The sequence below is a fragment of the Athene cunicularia genome (genome assembly GCF_003259725.1).
Source record: "Athene cunicularia isolate RWA chromosome 11 unlocalized genomic scaffold, athCun1 chr11_part1, whole genome shotgun sequence".
NCBI classification, from domain to species: Eukaryota; Metazoa; Chordata; class Aves; order Strigiformes; family Strigidae; genus Athene; species Athene cunicularia.
In genome coordinates, this window is record NW_020799113.1 from 17,660,078 (window position 1) to 17,682,391 (window position 22,314).

At 38.1% G+C, this 22,314-nt stretch overlaps 1 protein-coding gene across 1 annotated transcript in view; it reads right to left on the reverse strand.

The window, feature by feature from the left end:
* Window positions 1-17,811, reverse strand: part of CBFB (core-binding factor subunit beta) — a 42,270-nt gene extending 24,459 nt beyond the window's left edge. Inside the window, exons 1-2 of the mRNA XM_026856830.1 lie at window positions 17,797-17,811; window positions 13,812-13,928 (exon numbers count right to left, since the gene is read on the reverse strand). The gene's annotated coding sequence lies outside the window, so the exon portion shown is untranslated. The remainder of the gene's footprint in view (window positions 1-13,811; window positions 13,929-17,796) is intronic.
* Between the last annotated feature and the right edge of the window lie 4,503 nt (window positions 17,812-22,314).

The window sequence follows — 22,314 nt, forward strand, 5'->3', positions numbered from 1 at the left end:
CACCCTCATTTTCCACACTCTGGCACACCCAAAACTAGTTTGTTAGATTCTAAGACCTAGGCAGACTGTCGCATACCAAAATCTGCAATTTTTACTAGCTTATACCAGTTGAATTTTTATATAACAGCCACCTGAACAAAAGTTTCATTTCACCTCAAACTACATCTTCCATTTCAAACTCCTACTACAAATCAAAGTAGCATTAGAATTTTTAAAACAAAAAAAGTAGGCATGTTACTTTTACATCAGAAACAGGCTTTTAGTGTTAGAACAAATATTCTGCTTGTGGACTGAACCACCAGCAAGAGTAAACACTCTTATCTCCTGACAGATTATCTGGATGGAGGATAAACAGCACCATAAAGACACGTAAATTTGAGAAGGTGCTGCATGTTGGGCTCAAAGTTGTTGAGCTGTGTTTGTGCTTTCTTGGCCTACCAGCTGACTTGATCTCAAAGACCACACCTTCAATATATAGCATATCTCATCTTCCTTTTTTCACTCTTTCAACTAATCTGTTATTCCTTTTCATCTGCATTTAAATGAGCAATCCTCTCAAACCCCAACTAACTAGGAGTTAACTGTTAAAAACATATAGGGACTTGGTTCCTGGAACAACTATCTGATCATATCATATTTCAAAAAAACCCACCTTGATTTGAAAATAGTGAAGCAGACAGAGGACAATTCTCAATGGCTTTAAAAAAAGCTGCTTTACTTGAGTACAAGACGCAAAACCTCAGTTTCATATCCTATTTTAGTTCTCTAGTAAATCCTTATCGCACAACACCAGGGTATTTAACTGATGTGCTACAGATACACTATCTATATGCTCCATCCACACATCCTGCAGTTACAGAAAATGTTCCTTCTCCCTAAAGCAACCAAGCCATTTCCTCCCCCAGAGATTGCACACAGCTCTCACCACCCACTGACTAATGAATCAGCATGCTCACAACAGCCACTGCCACCGAGGAGACCAACTTCACCCCCCCCAGGAAACACCAGTCCCCAGTGAAGTGGTGCAGTCCCCTCCCTTCTGTTTTCATTTTCCCAGCACAGTGGAGCAAAACGCATTCTTTCAAAGCAGCTCAGTTCTGACTCACCCTCTGCCTCATCACACACACATCTGCCCATTCATAACTGCTCACACAAGCTGCCTCTCTCTTGGTCCAGCCAAGTACATATGTCCCAGTTTTGATCCACCTTCCCCTGAATCATACCCCACTTTTAAATATTTAAACAGAAGTCTCCCCAGTGACTTCATGTATGAAACACTGACCCTTTAGAATGAAACAGCTGTAAACACTTACTTCAAGTAAAAAAGATGTTAAATTGGTTAAGGCTAACCTCATGATTTCAGCTTCTCCACATGGTCTGCATACACTGCTGAGTAAAAGGACACTACCTATTCAATTATGTATTCAACTGTTTAACAGAAATCTGAAAGGAGTATATATACATTTTCATAAATAAAATGGAGTAGTCTTGCCATTCAGATTTGGCATGACTGTTCTGAACTGTAAAGTTGACTCAGTCCCGTCCCACTCAGTCCCGTCCCCCTCAAATACCAACATTCATTTTCATATATCATCAGAGAAGGGTCACTAGCCTGGCTTTCAAAAAGGGGGCAAAGCATGGAAGGAAGCTATCTATGAAGCAAAAGAAAAAAAAAGCTTTTCTAAAACTTTGCAACAAAACTTAGATACTAAAATTCTCAATTATTTGGGGTACAGAATAGTACCTTCATTAGTGTAACGACAACTGAAGTTACAACAAGCAAAAGCTGACAACTCCACACAAGGCATCAGGCTACACGTTCAGATATTGATCACTCATTTTAAAAGAAACTAATAAAGAACCAAGTTGTGGACAGAGTTTACAGCATTTATCAGAATTTAAGTTCAATTCTGAAACAAAATACTTGTAACAGTTTTAACAGGGAATGAAACAGTTGGAAAGAATCCAGTTTAGAAAGTCACTGTGAGTGAAATGGACTTCTTAGTGTTTTTAATCTTGGAACAATAGAGATATCACTACAAATCATAAGAGCTCAAAAATCCAACAAATTTAGATCAATCCTCCTGTCTCATGCCTCAAAGCATATTATTATTCTTCATTTAAACACAAAATGTTTTCTAAGTTATTTCGAAAGCTGCATCTTGAAATAGCTTCCACTACATGAAAATGAGATTTTGTTAAAATTTAAACCTTATACTATTCTGTAAAAATACAAAGGAAACGATACTTCCTGACAAAACAAGAGTCTTTCCTAAATAGTTGTACATGGATGACCCAACTGTGGCTTTCAAGATGAATACAGCTCTAAGTTTCTCACAGGTGGCACTTATGTCACAACTGTATCGCCCCACTGATTATGGGCCCTTGCTGGTCCACAAGTGGTTGCCTGCATGGGCCTCCTGGGCCAGTGCTGGCCAGAGCAGCTGGGCTGCCCAGGGACACGGTGGGCACAGCCCACCCCTCAGTGCTCTCTGCCTGTGCCCCATCCCTGCAGCTCCTCCTTTTCGTGACTGCACAAGGACATTTCATTTGCAGCTTCAGACCATGTCAATAATTTGAAAAGAGGCTGGCAAGATCAAGAATGACCAGACTGTAGTGCCTGAAACAGTCTTTGGAAAAAGACCATTTCAACTTTTCCGTTTTCTTTGCTCTACATTACCTACACATGCTGTAACACCCACCCAAGAAACACAAACAGACCGTAACACAACCACCCAGGTATTAGTTTTTACAGAACACAAGAAGAATTTCTAGAAAGAAAGTTTAACATTCAAAATGAAATAGAGTTACTCTATTTCATCAGCTATGACAGAAGTCGATTCCTCAAGCAAAACCTGAAATATCAGCAAAGCAGCATGCTTGCTAAGAGTCTCAATCTAGACTCTTATGCTCAGAAAAAGAAAATAAAAGTTCTAAATGCAGTCTTTCATACCACAGTGTTTTAAGATTACAAAAAGCAGTGGAAATACAAATTAACCAACCATGAGGAACAAAATATCTTGAAGAAAAGAATTTGCTGAAATACAAAATACCCCATGAATTGCTAACAGCCTTTACTAGAATTTTAACAGCAACAAGTAAAAACAGCTGAGCACAGGGCTGATTTAACTATTATGTACAACAAACCCCTGCAAATAAGCAGTTAGAATTGTTGTTACAGATTTTAAACCCCTGTATTTTCCCCCTTTAGAGCAATATATCCCTGGCTCATTCTGCTTCTGCATACTACTTCTGTTTAAATCATAGCTGCAACTTTATTAATTGACTTTCTCAGAAATATTTTTAATTTAGTCTGACCCTTATCAAAATACTATACTTGCCAGACTCAGAAGTCAGAAGAATACAATTTTTTTAATCAAAGTTTTAGGCTCTTAGATGCATTTTCCCCTCCATGGGAAACTATAAATTTATACATGCCTATATATGCTAATGTCAAAGGTGATTCAACATACAGCTTGAAAGGCATTTCACAGCCAAGAAAAAAAAAAAAATCTCAAAAAACTTCTGCAGTAAGTTCCATTTGAGAACACCAACACAAAAAAAAAAAATCAATTTTAGTTCTCTAATTAAGCAGAAGATGTTTGGATAACAAGTGATAGCATTCCCTTGGCGTATTCCCTGAGGAAATAATGCACTCCAATTCACAACTAGAAAATCATCTCAAAATATTTAAGTTTTCAAATTCGTAGCCAAAGCCGATGGTCTAATATTATGTACTTCAGCCAAATTTTATGTATGCTTATATAAGTCACCTGTTTTTGTTATAAATATCACTAAAGTTTCAGAAAATGCCCATCTACATAAACTTCAGATGCAACACAACCCATTTTTACAAATCTATGTGGTAGAAATATCCATTTATGGACTCACATTAAAAAAGTCTTTGTAAGCACTATCAGAGCTGTGACAAAACCTCTCTCAACATGCTTTCTGTATTACTGAAATACTACAGTGATAGTGTTTAGTTTCTAAAAGTTCAGAAAAAGAACAGCAGCAGAATCTTCCTCACTTTACTGGAGAGACAGAATTTACATGTCACTTTTAGAAAACCTGGTATTTTTATGGGGTTTTGGTGGTTGGTTAGGTTTTGTCTACGTAGTTAGCTCAACTGTGTAATCGTGACTCCTTTTCAAAAGCAGATCAATGTTTCAATTACATTAGGCAGGTTACTATTTCAGTTAACTAAAAAACAAGTCTATAACTAAGAACAGATATGAAGCATTAAGGATGTTAGAAAAAACGCGACTGAAATCTGTAGAGACTACAGCATTTTATTCCTGGATCAAGATCGCTGGTCAGTACTTACACTTAGAAGCTAGCACAGAAAAACACGAAAATGCTACTGCACAGAAATTATATTCATCATTTAATAACAAGTCTCCAGACACAGTTCGGTGTTACAAAATACTGCAGTTGCTGGACTGAGCAGGAAGCATACACCACACTTCGCCAAAACCACCAAAAAAATCCCAATAGAAAGCAAAAAGTAGATAGTTTGTTTTCACAGTGTCACTACAAAAAGATCTAATGCCTCCCAATACGAAATGTCTCATGCTCAGACTCACTCCATTTGCCTTCAAAAAGACAAAAACCAAACACACAGCTGGAACTGAGAATCAACAAAATTGGAATGAACAGAATATAAGGATAATCTGAAAGGCAAATACATGCTGGGGTTTTCCCCTGTAAAATTCTAGAAGGTCTTTTATCAGTGCATCTTTACCACTAGATTCTACACGAGAAAAATGACTGGATTTTAAATCTACTCTCCCCAAAATGGCATGCATTAAAAAAGATCCATTTTTTCTTGCAACATGTAAAAAGAACAATGTTTTTGCAGCAAAACATTGTTACAAGACCACTGCTGCAAGTATGCACGCATGTAGCTGACAAATGCTTATGCTCACAAAACCAGTTAACTAACGGGGACACACGATGTTTTGTGCCATGTTTGCAGATACATTTTCCAGACAAATTTCAAAATTGCTTGGGAAATTAGTTCTTCTCAAGCTTTCAGAAAAGAGCATAGCAAAAAGCAGTAACTAGAAACTCCAACAGAGGGCTGGAAAGAGAGGTTTACCTAAAACATACCATTTACACACCATGCTACTGGCATGCAAATAAATAGCCTATTAAACCTGTATTTTTGAAGTGAAAATTTTAAACATGTAATGCGACTATACTCAACTAGAAGATACCCAATTGTGACAACGTGGGCAAGAAACAAATAAAAACCATCCAGGAACTGACCCGAGCAGGAGAGCGGCAAGAATAGTTGCCTCTTCTGCCCTTTGGCCTTCATTACATTCTTGAGCATTTTGACAGCCTCACCCTTCCCCCTTAAGCAGGATTCAAGTCTGGAAAAACCACATGAACATTTATTCAACAAGTTGTGATGCATCAAGCCTTAAAATAATGCAAGTCAGTAATTTCTTGTCTTTTGTATACCATAACTACTATGTAGCTTTCATCAGCCAATAAAATTTCATAGTATGATAATTATTCTGTAATAGCCTTCTGCAGAGAAACATCATTAGCAATGACTAGAAATTTAAGATTAATTAGCACTTTCAGATATATGTTTAATATCAAGTTCTCCAAACAGCAAAATCTCGAAAAAAGCACCAGTTATAAAGATAGTGAATAATGTAACTACAGTTTTGGTTAGGCAAAATGCAACAAGAATTTTCTCAGTACAAGATGAGGAAAGGACAGAACCAACACCGTATGACCCACAGGAGAAGGCAACAGATTTAAACTCCTATTGCTATTTATTTCTATTCCCTCTAAATCACCTACTGATTCATTTTTCTTGAAGTGCAAAAAATTTATAGCTGACATGAGCTGTACTTCCTCAAAAGTCTGATTTTCAAGTTCTTAGGTATTAGAACAGAGCTTAAAAAAAATTCACCCTGCTGAATGCTCTGTCAGGAAAGTACCATCCTGCATGTTTCATGAACAGTCTGTCCTAAGACCTTCTGAAGCGATTAGAACCATCAGCTAGCTTTCTGGTTTGCTATAACCAAAATCCTCATAGTTTTCTGCAATGAAAACCCACCAAGCTATGAGGCTATGCAATCCCATTGCAGGGTACCATACTCTGATTCCCCTAGTTGGAAGCATCTGGAGAAGAGATGATTGCCCATTGGCCCTCTACTTAAGTAAAAATGCTTGTCCTCAATATTAAAAAAAAAAAAAAAAAAAAAAAGAGAAGCATGCAAGCTTTATAAAGAAATCCCCAAGCACTCTTTAGTAGCATGAGAAAAATACACTACTATAGTTGTTTTACTTTGTCTAGATGCCTTCCTGCCTTGGTTTTCCTATTCTTAAGCATTCTTTAGGCTTGTATTAGTTTTCCAAAAATACAAGTCCCATATTGCCTCTACTGAAGAATGTAAGCTTTTTTTTTTTTTAAAAAAAAAAAGAGGAATACATTGGCTAAAAAGAAGCTAATTATTTCTTCTTGTCATCTCCGACCTGTTTTGTCAAACAAAGCTGGCTACTCCTCAAAGACCACCAAGAGGTATTTCATCAGGACACAGAAGTCTCCATCAAGTGTTCCAGAGCTGCTTTCTTCCTCAAATTTCAGACCTAAAAGTATTTGAAATATGCAACAGGTAACACTTTGTCCTCGGTCACTGTATTTCAATAGAAAATTAGAAGTTTAATGACCATTACCGTAAAGATTATGCCAGATCGAAGAACTCCTTCTGTCACCTTCCATAGGTTTTATGTTCTATATTTATACTGAGATGAACAGATAAAACAAGTTGCATCCCCAGAAGTCCCACAACATAGAGCTGCTGCCTGCAACTGTCTAAGCAAAGTATCTTACATACAGAAGGCAGACGTTCAGCACAGACTCCTCAAGAAGTTACAATTTGGATCTTATATACAAGTCTAGATACTACTGTAACAGAAAATACTCAGACTCTCTGCTTAGACAAAAATATCTGCAGCATCAACTATTCACAAAAAAATCCTTTCATTAGCACTCATCTTCTTGGAATAGCAGTCTTGTGCAAGAGTCTTTTTTTCCATATTGTTGTCACAGTACATATTTCACCCGGCCAACTTGTTAAACATCAAGCATGCAATTATGCAAGCTAATTAGCTCATTTTGTTTCTTGTTCTTTGAACAATAAAGCTTGAAGAAACATTTCAGTAACTTTTAGAAAAATGACAGCTTCTTGTAGCAAATGTTTCATCATCTTATTGAATATTTTTTTTTAATAAGAAGTATTAAGTGGTTTTCACAAAGAAACAGACATCCTCAACAGCAATGCTTTTAGTTTTCTCATTCATTTATAAGAAGAGCAGAGAAGCATAATGCTAACAACTTTGCTTAGTAAGTGGAGACTGATATGCAAACAAGAAGATTCAACAGTCTAAGTGTCTGGAATTCTTCCAGTCTCTCTGCTGCAGATATCTCAAGCACTGCTTTCATCCACACAGCACGCATCTCCCCATATACGTAGCTGGTTCCCAAATGCAAAATTTAGCTCATTAACTCTGGTTTTGTCCTCTTCCGGGAAACTTTAGGATGATGGTATGAATAAATTTGAAGTCTTGTCTATACAACTCTAATGGGTGTGTGTAGTCCACTGGAAAAAGTTCAAGGTAATATAGAAAATATGACTTAATAAATGCTTCTACAACATGTAATAAAAGCTAAACAAAAGCAGGTTTACTGACAGAGAGCTTAAGCACTTAGGAACCTACAGAGAGGGTTGATAGGTAGGCATCACCAACGGCACAGCCATGCTGTTCATGAGCATTGTTTCACAATGGCATCGTCACTGTATGCACTGTAATGCATGAACAAGGCTGTGTGCAGTAGCAAAAGCATACAGAGTATGAGGGAGTGAAAGGATTACGGGGAAAAGGCTGTGGGTACCGTCACGTGAGATTCCCAGTGTGACTCATGCTCTAGTGGCAGAGGGCACCCTACGATAAATCACTCTTCATGAACAACTGTCCAAATCTCAGCCAGCAGCTGCTTGCCAGAACAGGACAACATGCACCTAACAAGCTATGAGCTCTACAGGTTTCTCTTCCCCAAACCCAAGTTCCTAACTGTTAAAAAAGTGGATGCAGACAAGAGGCACCTCCCAATTCTGAGGTAAAGTGAATAAGCAAAGATACACCATGACTACTTACGGAGTTTCAATGAAATAGCTATCCTCTATGCAACAGCAGGTCATAACAAGTAACACCTCAAAGCATTTAGGCAAAACAAGAGAAAGTTTCACTCTCCTCTAAAGCAAAAACTGTATGGGAGCATATACAAAGAAATTACATATCTGGGGAAAAAAATGCAAGAAAGAAACTGACGAGTCTCTGCTAAATAAAAGACTCAAGCACAAACACAATAATGAAACCTAGAATCACAAGCACCTACAGAAAACTAGTATTTTACCCAAACCATATAGATGATCCTAGATGAAAACTGATCAAGAGGACCATCCAGGAAGTGAATTCTTCTCATTCACCAACCCTTTGCAGGACTCCCACCACACAACTCCAAGAAAAAATTAAGCTGTTCAGCCAGGCTGGGTACAAACTGGATACACCACCACACCCACTTATCTGCTGGCAGAATAACCACACACTGACTTTCCTGTTTAAAGCTCACAGAAAAAGCCTGAGAAAGAAAAAGGAATGAGAGTGATGTGGGCTTCATCTGGGCAACACCACTCCCCTTGGCCAAAGAAGATAAAGGCACTTTGCAGGGCTGGAGCACACAGTTCAGCAGCTGATGTGCTTTCACTAACCACCAGCTGCTCTTCACAGAAGAATCTCCCCAGTTACCACAACGTTTTGGGGTCATCAGGGAGACCCAACTAGGAGGATGAACAGTTGTTTAAGGGTGCTCAGGAAAAGTACCAGCTCTGAGGACAGGTAACCAGTCAGATCTCTCCTGCTCCACATTCCTGGAGCAAGCTGAAACTAAGCCAGGAGAGGAATCCTATATCATTCTGCTGGCACAAGGGGAGAGAACAGCAGACGAACATGATAAAAATCTGACCCAAAATACCGTTATCCTAACCCAACAGTGCATTAAGGGACTAGCTAAAAAAATCAGTCAAACACTGTAGAGAGCTATGGAATAAACCTCAGCTTGATTTCAGACCTGGAAGCAACAAAGCTGTTCTGCAAGAGAAAGTGTTTATGACAGCTCCTGGGAAACAACATGTCCTCACCAGATGCCCTCACACATTAAGAGAAGATCCACAAAAAAACGCCAAGATACCCCTTAAAGGTTGACATTTGCTAGTTTTTTAACCAAGTTACATCTTACGTGCCCATATGCCTCCACCACCTACAAACAGCTCCGTGAACTTTTCTTACGTGATGCAGCACTGTCTCCTGAAGTGCTTTAAACAGAGACCTTCACAATAATTTGAAGGAGTATTAAATTACTACAGACTCTTTTTGCCCAGAGACTCAGTGGATTGCAAGAAACACATACAATTAACTACCAACTGTAAGATCACTTTGAATGGTGACAGTGCAAAAACCCCAAATACTGCTGGACTGAAAACACAGGAACTCTTTAGCACAACAGTGAGGGTAAAATGGAGAGCTGAAACTGTAAACCAGTTTCCCAGGCACCCTTACTGATTTTTTGAAATTAGGCATACCTGAGGAAAGAAAAAAGAAAGCTGCTACTCCAACTTTGTTTGAATGAATGTTTTACCTGAATTTTTCAGAAAGTGGTATGGACCAAAGAAAGTGAAACTTCCGATTCAATGTAGGTTAGCACTGATATTCAGATCATTCTCATAAATTAACCTTTCACTTTCCAGGCAAATTCCACTGCATACACTGTGATCCTATGTTTGACTGGAAACGGCATTTGCTTGGAAAATGAAGCAGCCAATACAGAACCCTAACAATCTATGATTTTTTTATTGCTAAGTCAGAAAGGAAAAAGTTGATTTGTGGTCAAGTCCTATCTATCAAACCTTTGGTGAGAAAAGAGGACACCAGAAAACTGGTGCTGCTGGCTGCCATTTAAATATGGTTTTTATTCAAATACAACATCTTTCTTTCTCAATACATTTCCCTAACTGCTGTAATGTCTGCAGTACAACAAAGATTTGCAGTTTCTTAGATTCATCCAAACACTTAACATCAACTCATAGCCAAATGAAATTTCCAAGTTACAACAAAAAACTGCATGAGTAGAAACTCGGCATCTTCAGGAAGAAAAATGAGGTCCGGTAATCTTTAGTTACGGCTAGAATAAAGTTAACGGATCAAATGAGTAGAAATCCTAGCTACAACACACATGTGGCAAACTAGACACTCTGAATCAATTTAAATCATGTCTGATGTGCTCTCCTCTGGAGTTGCAGAGTTCATAGCATATTCTACTGAAATAAGCCTGTGTTGAGGACACTGGTTTATGAGCAGCTGCTGCTGAACAGCAGACAGGAAGTTAAGCTGCATTTGAAGTGATATAAAGGGGAGAGGAAGTATAACAACTTCACACACTTCATCAGTGTAGTGACTGGTATTTAAACAATAAAAAAGAATATCCGAGAACTAATGTTCTTTCAGGCAAGAAAGACCAGAGCTATATAAACATCTCAAATAACAAATGAAAACCGGGGACATTTTATCTTACTGTAACAAGTACACAAAATGAATCATGTAAAGAAAGTTGATCACACAGTTCTTAACAAGGGGACTTTCACTAAAATTAGATTTTAAGAAGCACTGAAGTCTGCACATGCACAGTTCAGCCTGAAGTTCATATGGCATCAGCATAAAACCCAGGTAAAAATTAAAGAACTTCATAAAGCACAATAAAACTAGTCTGAGTAATTAATGATACCAGAGAACGAAGGTGAAAAGAAAGCTCTCCATTTCATTCCTGGGTTATGTGAGATAGCAGTCAATACATTACACTACTACACCGTGTGCCTCCGAACTTCTTAACAATATCTATTCATTTGTTCTTTAAAAAAAAAAAAAAAACACAACACCACAACCTGGACATTAGCTGATAACACAAATGATCAGGAAGCTTTGGTATGATTCAGATACCCAAAACCAAGACATACACTGAATGTGATGCACCCTACACAACCCCACAGTCACAATGGAATACAATGTCCTAATAATTTTTTACAATCTAGGGACCTATTTTTAGTGCTACTTTTGTTATGACAAACTTGAAAAATTGCTCAAATAACACAATTAAATCTGCTACAGGTCAATCAGCACAGAACGTTAAAAACTATCTTTAAAAAGTGTTAAGCTTGAGTTTAAAATGTGTAGAAATATTAAGTGAAAACTTAGCCATCCAATTCTTGAATTAATGAAGACAGGGTATCCACTAGAGGCCTACCCATCCATTGTGAACATCAGATGCATCAAATTAAAAGGCAAATTAAGCATACAAAAAAGAAATACCAGAATGAAAAAGCTCAAGCCTATGCAGTAGATATTCACAGAATCCTGACTTTCACATGGATTCACAAGGGTGTTGCTCCTTCTAAAATTCAATCATTTAAGAAGCAATTCTAGCAGATGCTGCACTGGTAGCTTTGTTAAACTGTGTACAAAACTGCTTCAGCACAATAGTGACATACTTCAATGCTGGATAAACTATTTTGGGCCATCATTTGCTTAGCCAAACACCAAAGCAGAATTCCAGAATAAAAACATTATAGTGTTGGTAAGTTTATCTACATTCTAGATCTCAAACTAATGCCTAAAATAATAATTAACTGACAGCTCCCCCTATAGCCCTTTTTTATTCATATAATTAAAAACATGCCTTGCTGGCTTAAATCCAGTGATGAACAAACACACATTATGCACTGCCTCAAGAATCAAAGCTCATAAAACAATGTTGCACAGAGCTACAAAAATCACATGGTGTTAAGAGACTGCTGAAGTCTATGAAAGAAATTCTTAATAAAACCAAACTACAAAAATCTATAGAGGACAAAATCTCAAACAATTCATATAAAACACTTAACTGTTTCTGTTGATAATCTAAGAAACTCTCCCATTCTGTTTACTTCTTCTGAAGTTATGGGAGTGGCTTGCTTTCACACAATTTAATTCTGTGCAGAGCAAGCTTGCATTCACATGGGATTTACACAGTAAAGTTTGATTACAACAGTGAATTTGTGATTTGTTCATACTAGAGCGTAACACTATTCCCATTTGTTAGTTTGTCTGCCTCTAGCCTCATTCAGATGAATTCTAAAATATTTTAGTGAAGCACTCTAGAATTTACTGTAAACACACATAAAACAGGGAGTGGCATTCATTAATGAAGCTCATGTTCTATTTTAATACACAGAATATCTACCACACACATGATTAAGACAACACAAGAAAATGGATGAAGTAGTTCAGTACTTTATGAATTCATTCAGAGAAAACAAAGTTAAAAAAAAATCATAGAAGTAAATAAAATTAGTTTTGAACTGGCAAGGAGAGACTTCAGTCTTCTTACACATTACAAGAAAAATTCCTCATTCAATTGTGAGCCAGAATCAATATTTTTCAATAAGAGCCAGATTCAATTCAGTTTCCTTAGCAAAGCAGTCACTACCCAGCATAGCCAACTTCACTCCTTCTCCCCCAATCTGTCAAACTTCTGCAAGCCTCACAGGACTAAACGGAAAAGAATTTTTTCCAAAAAAACTCATTAATTTGAATTCCAAATACCATATCTGCCCTCAGGAATTTTTTTTCTTCCAATCAAGTTTTGACACTATGGGAAATATTTATGTTCCACCTAGCAGCATTTAAAAGACCCAATATGCCATTAAACCCGAATATGCTTCAAATATTTCCTCCAGCCTGGTAGGTTTGGTAGCATTAGCTGCTACTTGTAAAAAGAGTGGGTAAAAAAATTTTAGGCAAAATCAAGAATTTTGTAGTCTATTAAAAATCTCTGGAGTCAAAAAAATTACACAGAAATCAGCCTGAAACAGAAAGGCTAAATTGCTGGTCCAAACCTAATGGGATCTGCAGAAAAGTCCCCTGCTGAACACAGTGATCCTTGGATCAGTCCCAAAGCATCTACAGTAGCAGAGATAAGAGACAACATCTACATTTTAAAGGTACATTTTTTTCTGTAAAACAAAACCAACTGTAAGTGAATCAGTAACTTTATTCTGATGAGACTAAGCAAGATTTCTGTCTTTAAGTCTAATACAGCTTCACAGCAACCATTGCTGTCATCAGGGAATTCTAGCTTTTGATATCAGTCTATGGGACAACCACCTCAGAAAAAAATATTCAGAAAGCAATTCTGAAAGTGATGCTTCTCCTGCATTATAGTTCATAGTGAAACTGAGGAAAAAAAACTTTATTCCACTAAGCAGCACAGTGAATGCTTGTTTTATCAACTAGTAACTTAAGACACAAAGTCAGTCGTTCAAAGTGCAGATTTTCATTAGTCTACCACAATTCACTAGCCAAAGTCTAATTTGTGAATCATTTTAGAAGCACCTACTCAACACCAAATTTCAAGTGTTCCCCAAAATTTTATCACAGCGTGAGAAATAAAGTTATTTTCTTCAAAATAATAAAAGAGCCACTAGTACTGCCCACGTTTCCCTCCAGAAATATTAACATGCTTTAAAACAAAGCGATACCAGATTTTATCCTACCAGCTTTCAGCTGTACTCACGTGACTATCTACATGCAACAAGATGTGAAATATTAGTAATTTCACATCATACTTCCAGTCTATACTAATAAGATCATAAGCACAACATAAAAATTTCTTTCAGTCACAACGATTTCCTTCTTACCTTGCCTCCTTCTCTTTCAAAGTCGACATATTCCCGGGTCGGTGTCTGTCGCTGCTCCCCCTGCCAGCTGGCCGGAAAAAACTGGAGAGACAGATTGGTTCCTGTGGCCACAAAAGCCTTTTAGAAAAATCAATACAAACAGGATCAGGGAGCAAGACATTACATAAATTATGCAGGCAGTCATTTATTTTTACATCAGTTTATGTCTTAAGCCAGGCAGCACAGAGAATACTTAAAGTCAAAAACATGCACTCATCATTTTTCTTCAGTATTAAGTTACAAACATCTGATTCCATTTTGACAACATTTGCCATTGGTTGATTCGGATATAAAATACAACATGGAATCAATACTTCTTTCAAATCAGTTTTGCTGACATTAGATTCTGTCCTTTCAGTTCTGTCTGGATACCCTGCACCAACTTAGTATCTGCAATATTAAAAACTGCCCATGTTTTTAAAAAGCTTGCATCTCTCTAAAAGAAGTACTGCTGAAGAAAAACGGACTCCTGAGACCTGTTACTAGGGACATTTTTTGAAAGAAAACGACTTGTTTCCTTTCACAATCTACTTGAGCTTAGATAAAACACTTATCTGAACTGAAATGTAAATATAACTATTTTTATCATCTATAGGCAAGCAGCATCAATATACAGCTCAACTGAACTTCACGGGATGAAGTCCTCTTGCCAGATTAAGAAACCAGTGAAATCCAAATCAGCAGATGCCAGGTCAGTGAGAACAGGGAACCGTAGGAATTCTTCTCACTTGCAGCCCTTCATAAAATCATTAAAGGGGCTGACTTAACCATATTAGAAAAAGTATACATTGCTTTCAGGTAAATAATTTTCTATAGTTGCAAATGAAAAAAGATTGAGTTTTCTTTATAAGCTCTCTGAATTTATTTGCCTATCTTATCAACTCCAAGCCATGAGGAGTATGTCCATTTCTAGACATAAAATTATTTTTTGCAAGTAGAAGTCAGATTCACAGTATTTATACCCTTCTTTAGTACACGTGAGTATGCCCTGTAAGCATGCGAGTACTCAAACATGCTCCCCAAATATAACTCTGCTCAAAATCCCAAGGTTAAGCGTAATTTGTTGCAATCAAATAACTGTATTGATTACCATGATCACTTAGATTTAAATAGTCATTAATCCAGTTTTTCTTAAAAGCTATACAAATACTACTCTAATAGTTGGAATTTCCTGACAAGCATATTCCTTTCAAGCAACCCAGAATTCAGCAACTTCATGGTATAGCCATACGGTTACCTATGACACAGTAGCTCTACATGTTATTTAAGACAGTTCTAGTCATGTACTGCAATGCTGTCACAGGATTAATACCTCCCATTCTGAAAGCAGAAGTGCTTTGTCTTTTTCCCCCTCTGCCAAGGAAAACTAATATTCTGCAATCAGGTTCCATTCCAGACTATCCTTAAAAGCAGATTTATTTTTAAAAAAAAACCCAACTCCTGTTAAGCACATTATCAGCACCATTAAAATTGATGAATTGCTGTACTAATACTGGGGGGGAATACTCTATTGGTACATTTAATATTTGTTTGCTCTGCAGTATGCAAAGACAAGCATTTAAATTAATGCAACAGAAGCTTCATCGAGGATAGACTTGCACAAAATAGGTAGCATCAAAACTGCGAGGGCTGCAGACCATCAGTATCAGGATGACCTGACTGCATTATTATTACCCCTTCGCTTTTCTAAGTGATTCTGTTTTATATATCAACAAAAAAAGTATACATATCTCCAAGTATTTTGGCTAATAACTCATCACCACTTTGTCTTCTCAAGAACTACCTTCCCACCTCTGAGCATCTTCAGCAAATACATGTTCTATACTCCTTAATTTATACACTGAAAACAAAATGCCAAGGAGTGAGATCTTTGAGCATAAACCAGCTGACCACTGCAGCCCTCCTGACCACTCCAGTTACTGTAGGCCCCAAGGATACTGGGTCAGAAGTATTACACTTGCTTTCTCGGAAACTGAGACAGTGAAATGCCCATGCCTCCCTGCTTCCACCTCCCGACTTGCACTAGAGGGCCATGAAAAACCATGGGGAAAATACAAGAGAAAAGAAAAAATGGAAGTACACAAATCCCCACGTCCTCATAGAGTCATGCAGGCAACGTTTATACTATAGGCTATTTGAAAAGCTATCTAGATACTTATTCTCTGGATTTTTGAAGCCTCTTCCCTCCCTTTGAACAAATAAAACCATCCAATTAAAATTAAAATACCCATGTGCTTCTCAAATCAAAATCACAGGTCAATACTGAAAAGCTTGGGAATAGTCTTGCTAGTAACCACACAGGAATACACCAAATCCAACAATTTTCTTCTAGTCAGCAGCAAATTTTAAACAAACAAACAAAAAAATCACAGCGCTAGTTTGGCCTTAAACTATAAGTGATGAAACTATAGTTTTTTATACAAGGCCTTTTAAAGCTCGGACTGAAATGCTATCATACACACAAGCCTCAAATTTTGCAAAAAGCTTATCAGGTAATACAAGGGCGATCTCACTTACATGCAGACAACAGAAATACAAGTACCTTCCAAAAAACAGGTAGTTAGGAAGTCCCCCAAAACAAACTGAACACGTAAAGTTATTTTCAAGCTATCAAAGATATACCAGGAAACCTAAAATCTTATTTAATATTTCACAGTTACTTTCTCAGTAATAGTGGTGATTATTTTCTTTATTCAATCAAGAGTTATTTGACAGAAGTAACCAACAACCTGCTGCCAGTTTTACATTAAATCCCTAAGCTGTTCTCTGGTGTTTTTTTGCCTGCTTAAAAATATGTAAGGTCATTTGCAAAGGCTCCCTTTGGAGATAAAAGAATAAATCCTTGATGTCTGGAAAAACATTCAAGACTGAAAAGGAAAAAAAGTAGAATTGCTAGCTCTTTTTAACATCAGTCATTACCCACACTACATTTCTAAATAAACCTGACTATGTGTGCCCTTGTTCCCAAAACAAAACCAGATGTTTCAGATCAAGAAATTTAGAGGCTGTTTTATAATTAAGTAGAAGTAAAAATACAGGCATCACTGGCTGCTTCCAATGGATGAAGATCTGGCAGAGAAAGACAGCAGCAGGCTTAAAAGTACAAAGGTGAAACTACACTTATTTCCCATATATATAACTGCACAGGCTACATTAGAAAGCCAGTTTCTAAGATGTGTGCCTTTTTGTTGCTTTCGGGTTGCTGGGGATTTTTGTTGGTTTTTGTTTTTTTTTAGGGAAGGACTCAGGTATACTATGCCCTTTCACCTGTTCAGGAACTCCAAATGCTAGCAAACTACGTTTTCCTTACCTACCCACTGTTTCCCTTACCTACCTATTGTTTCCCTGGTGACTTTTTAAAGGAAGCAAACACACATAATGAAAAATGAATGTTAAAGAAAATAGTAAAATTAAGAGACTGACTACAGGGGGTCTCTCACAAAGTAGCATTAGAGCTTCTAAGACCACAGGTAACAAGCAGGGATAAGATTCAGCTAAAATAAAGTTACTCAGTACAAGATAACCGTGTACTTGAGTGTGTATCCTTTTCTTCACAAATGCAAATGAACAAGATCAGTTGTAGTAACTGGTATTCAATTATATTTGTTTGGATGTGCGTTAGAATAATTTCATCGTGCGTAAGAATAATTTCACTGTGAACTACCTATCAGTATCTATACCACATGAAATTAAAGAATCAATCACAACCGAACTCGGTGAAAGCAGGCGCTATTTTCTATGGAAAAGGAATTTTGATACTGCGTTTCATTATATACTGTAAGCAAAAAAGAGGCCACTTCTGCATTTTAAGCACAGTGAAGAGTTAAGAACTCAACAATACTATAAGATACTGATCCTATAGCAGAAATCAAACCAGGAAATAACTAGTCGGTTCTTGACTACTCCGAGCCATACTTAATTCAGTAGAGAGTAGTCTGTAACTAACCTTAGTGAATGAGAAAAACGGGGCTGAAGTTGAGAGTTTCAAAGCCTAATTTTAAAAGCGTTTGATTTAGTTCACAAATACATCAAACAGCTCATTCCAGCCTTTAAGCTAGCGTCTTCTGAACAATTTTACTCATTTCTGAAAGCTACTGTTTCCGAAAAAAAAAAAAAAAAAAGAAAAAAGTTGAATATTGAAATAAGCAGTTTACAATTGTAACACGTGCCCGGGGAAGGAAGTACAGCCAATTCGCACTCGCGGGTGGCTCTGAAGGCTCCGGGAGATTTTCCTCACCCACCTCTCACCTCCCTTTAACCCCAGCGCCGCGGCCAACTACATTTTCAGCTCGCTAGCCAAGGCAGACCGAGCCGACACGTTTTAGCGAAAAAGCACTAGCCGTAAGGGGAAAAGAAACGTTGCCTTTTAAAGAAAGCCTCCTTGCGTTTGAAAGGCGCCAGACGTGATTTTTGCTCCTGAAGGAAAACTTTTCAGCGCGGCGCGGCCACCCAGACCCCAGCAGCACCGCGCACCGGCCCCTCCGCGGAAACTTTCCCCGCGGCGGGCTTTTCCTATAACCACTCCCCTGGCTTTTTAGCAGCTATGGAGCATCATAAGGAGAGCTGCACATGCCAAAACACAGTTGAATGTTACGATACCTATTGCCAACATAAAAATATTAGAGCGTATTAGATCTTTTGATAAAGAAATGAGGTTTTCTAATCTCTCGGTATTACAATCTTAACTTCACACGTACTCATGCAAATTGGAAGAGGGCAATGCTAAGGTTAGCCAGAAGGCATGATTTGAATCAAGTACGAGCAAATTAATAAAAAATGATGGAAGTGTCTGTATCCCTCAACTAATTGTTTACAGACTTCGTAAAAAATCCGTAGGAGTTTTTTTCTAAATGTAGAAAATAAGAGAAATTTAATACATTTGTGAGCTGCAGATTTAGGCAGCGACTCCATATACATTTAAGCTGTGTCTTCCCATTTTTGGTACATTACTGTAATGCAGATACATGTGTAAATTCAGAGATTAAAAGCACTAACTGTTTTAAGAGCTTTCTTCAATATTAACCAAATCTGAAAAGAAAATGCATTGAGATTAAGAACATAAAAATGTTACATGTTATCTGGATTCATTTAGATTAATACCAACCCTTAAGCAAAATTTTCGTGAATGTCAGGCACATTTAAAGGTCCCAAAATAAGACATTTAAAAAAAAAATCCATATTGCTATTCATCTTACAGCAAGATCAATACCAAGAGGGAAGACCTGCAGGAGAACTGCCAAGTTCATAAGGTAGAAATCTGCTCTCTTAACCTCCAATAATCTTTCACCACTTGCTAGTACACTGCCCAGGTTCCACCTCCTCACCCCCCCAGCTGACTGTGCCTTCTTCCAAATAACAATTTGCAAAAAAAAATTACCAAGGTCAAAAGCAAGACTAGTAGTTGTAAAGCCCTAAAATAAGAAACAGGAGATATAATCACCTAGCAAGTTGGGGGTTTTGACCTTGGCATATATTTTGTGAGACCTTGGAAACAACAGAAAATTTGACTGCTTTCCTCCACACAGCTCTTTGTTTAACATTTGTCATCCTGGAGTTTTCATCTCTCCACTGCAAAGTTTTTGTTTTAAATAAAGTGAGTCAATATTATCGGAAAGTCTGTAACAGATCAGACACTGCCTCTGTCTGTTGCCTCAGTCCAATGCAGAAACAGGATAGCTGGAAGGGGCGAGATGGAAAACAGTGGCACCGTATCATATTATTCTTCTGAATTTATCTAGTTTCTCTACACTGAACTGACACACACACCACAATGTCTGCTCTGAAGAACACCTCCTTTGTGAAGGGAACCGATTCCTTTATATTGTAACAGATATATCTGGGAGAAAACAATTCTTTTAGACCTGTTTTCTCATCAAGGAAAGCTTGTAAAATTGGATCAGCTCTACCCCACGCAGCCCCTAACATTTAACAAGGTAATTCAGGTCTTAGAGAAGTTCCTCCCTTTTTTGTTCCTAAGTAGACAGAGGAGAGGCACACAAATTAACATCTTTATTGCAAGAAAGGCTAAGAGCATAATTTCCACAGTTATTTACCCTGTTTGGCCAGAGTCGCTGGCCACTGGCCAGACAGTCAACATAGATCAGAAGCAGCTTCGCAGGTGGTAGCTGGGGGACATAAGAGGGAAAGCTGAGGTTATTGGGTTGGAGATGGGATACAAACTCATGGGAATTCTGCAGCTCACTGAACATTTTTTTTGCTTTTAGCACTATATCATCAACACACCAAAACGAGCTAGAGCTTTTTTCCTTGTGAGTAACCAAATGCAAGTGCTTTCTAAAGGTGTCTCAGCATTCTCTCTGCGGACCTTTTCACTGTGGTTCAGGCTGCTCAAACGTTAGTAGGTTTACCTTGGTCTGCAAATCCTTGGTCCGTCGATTCACAAGAACTTAGGCTGTTCATCAGGCCTCCAAGTGAGTCACCTTCAGAAAATAGAAATGGTCAAGCTTGTAGGCATGCTGCTTTCAGAGCAATTTCTCAGAACTGATCCCTTTCCAAAATAAGATCTAACATGTTTACAGTGCATGGGTCACAGAATACCACTTAAAGATTTACAGATAGGATGTTTCTGAGAAACAGTCTTCTTCAAGTGACAAGTCCTGTGTATACTATTCTTTCTATAACCCTTGTCTACCATGTTTTTAAAACCTCTGGTTTCCCCTAGGTAGCAGTATTTGATGAACAACTGCATGGCACTGACATCACATTGTTCTCTAGACTTCACGGGATGTGAGACTAATAAGCAAGAGTCCTGTGTATCCATCGATCTATGGCAGCTGCAGCATAATCAAACACCAGTGTTATGTATATATATAAGCTACTCTATTATTATAGATCCATTAATAAACTGTTTGCAAGATATAATTATGCACATTAGGTGTGAAGTGCAATCTACTTACGCAAGATCTATGCTTACGAGTTCCACAAAATTCAGGGAGAGGGGGAGAAATTGAGCAGATTGACTTCTTTCCCCCAGACTAATTTTTAGTTCCCTACTACTACAGCCGATGCACTCAGTGAGAATATCCTCACTGAAGTTATGCCACCAGTAGCATGGGGTGTTGCTGATCAGTCCATGAACCCACTGCTGCATGCAGAAACCATCCTGAAATGCTCTAACTCACCTCCAGAGCAGCCTTTCGTGTCTAGCCTGCATACATCAGCATAAAGATCTATCTTATCTCAGGACTCCCAAAACAACCCTAATGAGGGATATGGGCAATGCAGAGGGCCACGAGCTATCAGAGTCAATTCACATCTGTAGAAGCACTTTATGCAGAGATGGATATAGGGACTACAAATGCAACAACAGGCAGCTTTCAGGACTTGGCTGAGTCCAAAGCTGATACCTAAACACCTTACATCGCACACAGAGATAAAAGACATACCACAACACTTAAAGAAAATGATCTAATTTTGCATTCTGAGTGGGAAGCTGCCTACCAGTTAAAAAATGCTAAGCACGGCAGGTATGAAGGAGGAAGCAGCACCTAATGTCTCTCTTCTCCAAACCAGGCTACAAGACAGATACATCTCTTCACTCCAGATACTAAAGCTGGAACCTTTTTCCTAAACAAAGATGTCTGAAGGTGCTACTTGAAATAACTGAATGGGACTCTCCCTTACCAGATCATGACTCCTGCCTGCCTTTGTTGTTCCCAAGCATTTGGAGGACTCAGCCAAGACATAGGAGACCTTTCCACACTGAAGCTGTCAAAGCCCATATTCCCAGCCTCCCCAGCAGGCACCCTAGTCACAGTGACTCTCACACTGGAGTAGCTGTGGTCACACCTCTGCTTCAATCTGGGTTACTACCACAGTGCAACAATAGACTTAAGTCTTCATGGGCAAGCCTAAATGAAGAGTCAGTAAAAACAACCATTTTTTCCCAGCCGGGTGATTTGGACACCCTGGGCTACTTCTGGTTTTGAGCACTGGCAGTTTAACAGCGTGCTTCAAAGAACTAGCCTTTGTTTCAATAACATACATACACATGGAGCATCTCCCACAAAAGCAAGGCCTGTACAGCCTAGACATCCACCTGAATACAGTCTTCTGACGCTTGCATACCAGCAACTGATCATAAAAAGTTCAGGGATAAGCAACAATGGAAGTACAGTGTGATACCAGGTACAGGTGTCTGATGTAGCAAAGGTGGCCTCTGATTATTGAGCTTGGCACCATCTTGGGAAAACACATCATCATAATGAACTGAAAATCTGTTTAAATTCTTACAATTAACCAGAAGGATAAACATGTTTTTCTAGAAACCAACATGAAATGAAGCTTGAGAACTAATTATTCCTCCAATGCAATGGAGGCTGAACTACACAGGTAGAGAACTAAACCAGATTATCCCAGAAGGCTACTTGGCTTTCATACTGGTTGTTTGGAACAGTGACAATAAGCAAAGAAGATATACATGTCTATGATCCTGTGCTATCTA